At 47.4% G+C, this 6,000-nt stretch overlaps 1 protein-coding gene across 3 annotated transcripts in view; it reads left to right on the top strand.

Annotated features, from left to right (window-relative positions):
• The first annotated feature begins 246 nt into the window (after nt 1-246).
• VWA7 (von Willebrand factor A domain containing 7) overlaps nt 247-6,000 on the top strand; it is a 46,010-nt gene continuing 40,256 nt past the window's right edge. Inside the window, exon 1 of one of the 3 annotated variants that reach the window (XM_087708503.1) lies at nt 247-441. The gene's annotated coding sequence lies outside the window, so the exon portion shown is untranslated. Of the gene's footprint in view, nt 471-553; nt 760-6,000 lie in introns of those variants that run through there. The other 2 variants (XM_087708502.1, XM_087708504.1) reach the window with 2 other exon arrangements.

Here is a 6,000-nt window from a genome sequence, read left to right as displayed (position 1 = left end):
GAAAGGCAGGGAGATAAATAGAGGGAAGGAAAGAGGGAGAGCGGGAGAAAGGCAGGGAGAGAGTGAGGGGGAGAGAGAAAGGGAGGACAGGAAGAAAGGGAGAGGGGGAGAGAAATAAAGGGAGAGGGAGAGAAAGAGGCAGGGAGGCAAGGAGAGAAGGAGAAGAGGAGGGAGGGAGGGAGGGAGGGGGAGGCAGGGAGGGAAGGAGAGCCAGAGCGCCTAGGTCCTGCAGAGTCCTCTCCGCCCTCTGCTCACGTGTGCTGTAATTGTAGTCGGCTCCTGTAGCGACCTCCCTGCCTGGGGAGCTCCTGGCGCTGTTCGCCCGCTATTTTCCCAGCTGGTAAGGGAGATCGGAGGCTCCGGCCGAGGAGCGCCGCCGCCCGTAAGCGCAGCAGCAGCAGCCGAGAAGGCAGAGGCGGCAGGCGCGCTCGGGCGCTCAAGGTGACTTCTGCCCCACCCCAAGCTGGCTGGTGGGTCTGGCCGAGAACTTTGCAGCTGGGGTGGGAGGAGGCCTTAGGGAAGGATCCTTTGGGGCCCGCGGATCGGGAGCGGGAGATCTTCGGGTGGGAAGGATGCACCTGCTTAAAGTCGCCTTCCCGGATTGCCGGCTGGGGATGATGAGAGTCGAGATCCAGCCCGCTCCAGGGTGACGGAAGGGTAGCCTTGGTATAAATCAGCGAGCTTTTAAACGCAACACTTGTTCGTGGTTTTGCACCTGAGCCCTTAGACCTTTGAGAATGGATTATTCTCCTTCTAAAGGTAGTTCACATGCTGCTGTCTTCGTTTGTTCACAAACACCTGAAAAGGAGCCAGAGTGTCATTTTCCTTTGATTGTTACATATTTATTTATTAAAGTAATATGCCACCCATTTTACTATTGAAGCGACTCTGGATGGAAGATAGTTCCAAGCGCATTGTGTTTCGGGTTCAGCCCCTCTGTGCCAATTCAAACTTAGTATTTTATCCACTTTCCTACCTTATGCACTGGTCATCTTTTAAAAAAAAAATCCTGGAAAGCTTTTTACAGTAGTCAACATGTTTATTATGCAGTAACAGTTTTGGCTGTGCAGTAGGCTGGGCTGCTACTCCATAGAATATCATCGGATGCATTTTCTGCTGTTTTCCAACTTGTTTGCATGTCTAAATAGCCAGGGAAGATGGAAGAGCTGCATTGAGTGTTTTGGTTGTGGTTGTTCAGTTGTGATAGGAGCTGCATCTCAAGAAAGGGACAAACTTTGATTATTTGATTATAGTCAGAGGCACTGTTTACTTACAACACCCTAGGTTAAACGTTGCAGTTGAAAACAAACAGACAAACAATTAAAAAGAGGTTGTGAATGCTCCAAAACTGGAAGTTTTTAAGATGTTGGATAACCATTTGTTGGAAGTGGTGTAGGGTTTCCTGCCTAAGCAAGTGGTTGGACTAGAAGACCTCCAAGGTCCCTTCCAACTCTATTCTATATTCTAAGAGGTTGACTAATCCTGGCTCGGGTAAGCAAAATGTTGTGCCATAAAGGCTGTTCCTCTTTAAGGTGCCAAAAGTTGTATAGTGTTGTATAATACGGTGTTTCTGTAATCAAAAGCCACCATTTTAGGGATTAAATTGCAAGCATAAGAACCTAATTGGAATTATTTCCCGCCTCTGCTGATTGTAATCTGTTTTTAACGAAGTGACTCATGCATGGAATTGGGAATTTGATTTAGTTTAGTCTTGCAGGCATTTTTCTATCTATAGGTTGGGACGCAAAACAAGTCGCTTGCAACAAATTATGAATTTGCAAACGTGGATCTATTCCAGTTAATATATTATGATGATTAAATGCTATAGATGTAATGCCAAATATAGATTGTTTTGAAACTTTATCGGCAAATACCATATTAATGTACTGTATAATGGTAATCAGAAGAAAGGATCAGAATGGAAAATGCTGTCACTGAGACATTTTCCTCATGATAATTGATGGTAGTTAACGCAGTTCAAAATGCATAATCCCTCAGTGGTTCCCAAACTTGGCAACTTTAAGACTTGTGGACTTCAACTCCCAGAATTCTCCAGCCAGCTCGAGCTGGCTGGAGAATTCTGGGAGTTGAAGTCCACAAATCTTAAAGTTGCCAAGTTTGGGAACCTCTGCGTCTAGTGTTATGGAGTCAACCTCAAGGCCTACAGGCTGGATGCAGTCCACAAGGTGCTTAGATCTGGCCGGCAGGGCTGCCCTGGAAACAGCGAAGGACCAGCCCGCGGAGCCTCTGCCAGCGAAAAGGGAGTTAACGGCGACGTTGCTGATTCTACTTTCCTACAATTATTTTTGCCAATTTTGAAAGTCAGCTCTGTTTTTAGATTGGTGTTTAAATTGATACTCTGTGTTCTAAATAGCTTCCCTCCCCACATTTTTCTAAGCTTCTTGTTGTTTGCAGCTTGTTATGTTTTAACATTCACATTCACATCTCTGAGGGAATGATACAGGGTTTTTTTTTTTTTTTAGTAATCTCCCTATTCAGTCTACATGGGCTAATTATGAGTAGAAATACGGAATGTGGATGAGACTGAAGCTTTTAAAAATTTGATATTGGTGATATTCAGCTTAAAGCCATTTTAGCGAAACTGGTGCAGCAAATCCCTGGAGATGCTCTAGGAGGCTGAAATCTGTCTCTTTGGAAATCATTCCCATGATAAAGCATTTCAAAATATGCAATGTTCATTTAATTTTATGTCTACATTACTAAGGATGGGGCCTTAGTAGGTGGCCTCCCCAAGCTCCGTTTTCAGCTGCAATGGCCTCCGGCAGCCCTCTGCCACCGAAAGCAGAATTCGTGGGAGACGCGGCTGTTTTCACTCTCAGAGCTCTGCAGGAAGCCGATCAAACTGAAATTGGAACTGGGGAGGAGGGGCTTGGGCCACTACAGGTGCCCCAGACATGATTGACATTGAGCTGGCCACACCCACTCTGGTCAGGCCCTCCTGTCCACATGATACTCCCCCCCCCCCGGGTTCCCTGATGCGGCCCTCAATGAAATCGAGTTTGACACCCCTTCTCTAGTGCAATATTTCTCAACCTTGGTGGCTTTAAGGTGGATGGGAATTCCAGGGGTTGTAGTCCTTCCCTCGTAAAGCCACCAAGGTTGAGAAAGACTGCTACAGGCAATTCTCGGCTTACAATCATTCATTTAGTGACTGCTTGAAGTTACAGCAGCACTGAAAAAGGTGACGTATGACCAGTCCTCACACCTATGGCAGTTGCAACATCCCCACTGTCATGTGATCAGAATATGGGCACTAACAACTGACACAGTGGGATACGACCGATACGCCCCGGTACAGGCATACAAGTGCCTGCTGGGAGCACCAGGTACCATTTCGGTACGGTGCTCCAGAGGGCCTACCCACCCACTCGCCCTCCTCGCCTGTATTTCAGCCGATCGGGGCTTTCGCGCATGGAGCGTACGGCACCTGCGCGATGCTCCACCGAGCAGCTGGAGCATCACAGGCAGTAAGTACGCATGCATGCGCTGGGCGCGTGCTGGGCGCGTGCACATGGTGGACGCCCGGCCCTGTTGCAGCATATCGGTTGCAACGGGATCCGGAACCCACCGGCATGTATTTGTGACAGTTGCAGCATCCCCAGGGTTGTGTGATTGCCATTTGTGACCTTCCCAAATGGCATCTAAACAAACAAAGTCAATGGAAGTTGCTAGAATCATTTAACGACCGCTTAATTCACTTAACAATATCAATGATTCACTTAACCTTGGCAGAAATAGTCATAAAATTGAGTGTTTAACAATAAACTTGCTTGGCAACAGAAGGTCTGATCCCAATTATGGTCATGTTGAGGAATACCTGTATAGAGTTGATCACATTGTTTATTGCAGGGAAAATGTGCTTGTAAGAAGCCAAAATGTGAGTTTGGCTTAGTGAGCTAACAGAACTTAGTTGTTTGCAATACTAAACCATAAGGTAAAGCTAAGAGGGACATGAGAAACAGCCATTGTGCCTGATTGCACAGACTGGGGATTGAGGTCATGTAGTCCTAGTGAACAATCACTTAAATATGAGCCAGCAATGTGCTGAAGCGGCCAAAAAAGCCAACACTGTTCTAGGCTGCATTAACTGAAGGATAGAATCAAGATCACACAAAGTGTTAATACCACTTTATAATGCCTTGGTAAGGCCACCCTTGGAATACTGCATTCAGTTTTGGTCACCATGATGTAAAAAAGATGTGGAGACTCTAGAAAAAGTGCAGAGAAGAGCAACAAAGATGATTAGGGGACTGGAGGCTAAAACATATGAAGAACGGTTGCAGGAACTGGATATGTCTAGTTTAATGAGAAGAAGGACTAGGGGAGACATGATAGCAGTATTCCAATATCTCAGGGGTTGCCACAAAGAAGAGGGAATCAAATTATTCTGCCCAGCTCAGCTCCACCATGCATGTGCCTGCGCCCCCTGCCGCCCAGCTGATTTTTGTGTCTCTGCCATGCATGTGGGAGATGAGCACGTATGCGGGGGAGCACAGGGGGTGCAGCGTGCCCCCATGCCCCATTTTTGTTCCCAGGAGGCTTCAGGGAGGTCTGCTAGGTCCAAACGGGGTAGGGGGACTGCACACACCCCCACAGCCCATTTTTGGTCCCAGGAGGCTTCAGGGAGGTCTGCTAGGCCCAAAACGGGGTGGTGGAGTCGTGCGCACATTCATGGGTGGGCTGGGGGGAGCACAGAGGGCAGCGCATGCATGCGCAGGGGTGGGGCATGTGGGAGGGTGTTGTGCACGCATTGCATTGTGGGTGTGGGCGCGCGCATGCTTTCGGCACACGAGGACAAAAAGGTTAGCCATCATTGATGTAGGGTTTCCTGCTTGAGCAGGCAGTTGGACTAGAAGCGTTCCAAGGTCCCTTCCAACTCTGTTACTCTGTGGTCTTATTATTCTGTCAAATCAGTCAATGTATACAAGATGATGGTTCCAGATTCTCATACAGCTTCTAGTTTTGCAAGTTTTAGAGAGAGAAAGGAAAAACAAACAATCAGGTTCATTGTTGTGGAGCATTTTCTACTATGTATCAAGGGATAGAGGGGAAGAGAGGAGAGAGAGAGAGAGAGAATGAGCCCTTTATCAGCTGCTCCTTGCAGTTTTACAGTTGGCGTGTTTGTGTGTGTGTGTGTGTGTTTGTGTGCGCACACTCGTGCTTATGTGCCTTCACTCCTAGGGGCTGTTATCTTAACCAACCAAACTGACTGCTTTGCCAGCCAAGTTCTCAGAAACAGGCCAGATCTTAACTGTCAACATGCAGGGAGTTTGTGCAAAGTGAGGGAAAGGAAAAAAAAATTCAAGACGGAGACTCACAAAAAATGAGAGTTGTTGTGAGATTGGGGAATAAAACTGTTGACATGGGGGGGGGCGAGGCGGGGAGACTCTCTGTAGCTTCCACTGTCTGACATTGCACTTGCTCAATTCCAGAACAATTTGCTTCTGGCTGGATTTTATTGCTCACTTCTTGTTACGTTGCCCAGATTGGTATGTGTTAAGTCCAGCGGGAGGGGAGGTAAGGGCAAGAAAGCAGACAGACCAGAAATGCTTCAATTTGGCGCAGGTGCCTGTAGCAATTTAGGTCACATGCATGTCATACGCTGGGTAGGGCTTCAGACCTCCCTCCAGAGTTGGCCTTGAAGGCAGAAATCTAATCTTCCAATTGGCTAATTAAACAGAAGGGCCCCCCAAACTCAACCCAATGGCTTACCCCCTCTGATAAGCATGATTTCCTATGTTAATTTCGCCTTTATTACTTTACTAACTGGATACCCGTACTTTGCGAGAAACCTATGTGATCGGGCAATGCACGAGAAATCCGGTTCACTCCAGTTCTATCCATTGGCTCAGTGGTGGTCGGTGATTGAAACACATAAGGGAATATCGCTCCCACAACCTTGAGTCCAGAAGCAGTTCCATACGTGGAAGGCATAGACATTTTGGGGGAGGTACCGACGTTTAGTATGTAAGGAGCCCC

Source organism: Thamnophis sirtalis, unplaced genomic scaffold, assembly GCF_051295495.1.
Source record: "Thamnophis sirtalis isolate CommonGarterSnake01/CBP01778 unplaced genomic scaffold, rThaSir2_p1.2 scaffold_3, whole genome shotgun sequence".
Classification (NCBI taxonomy): Eukaryota; Metazoa; Chordata; class Lepidosauria; order Squamata; family Natricidae; genus Thamnophis; species Thamnophis sirtalis.
The sequence above is the reverse complement of the archived record's forward strand: the minus strand, read 5'-3'. Positions and strand labels throughout refer to the sequence as shown.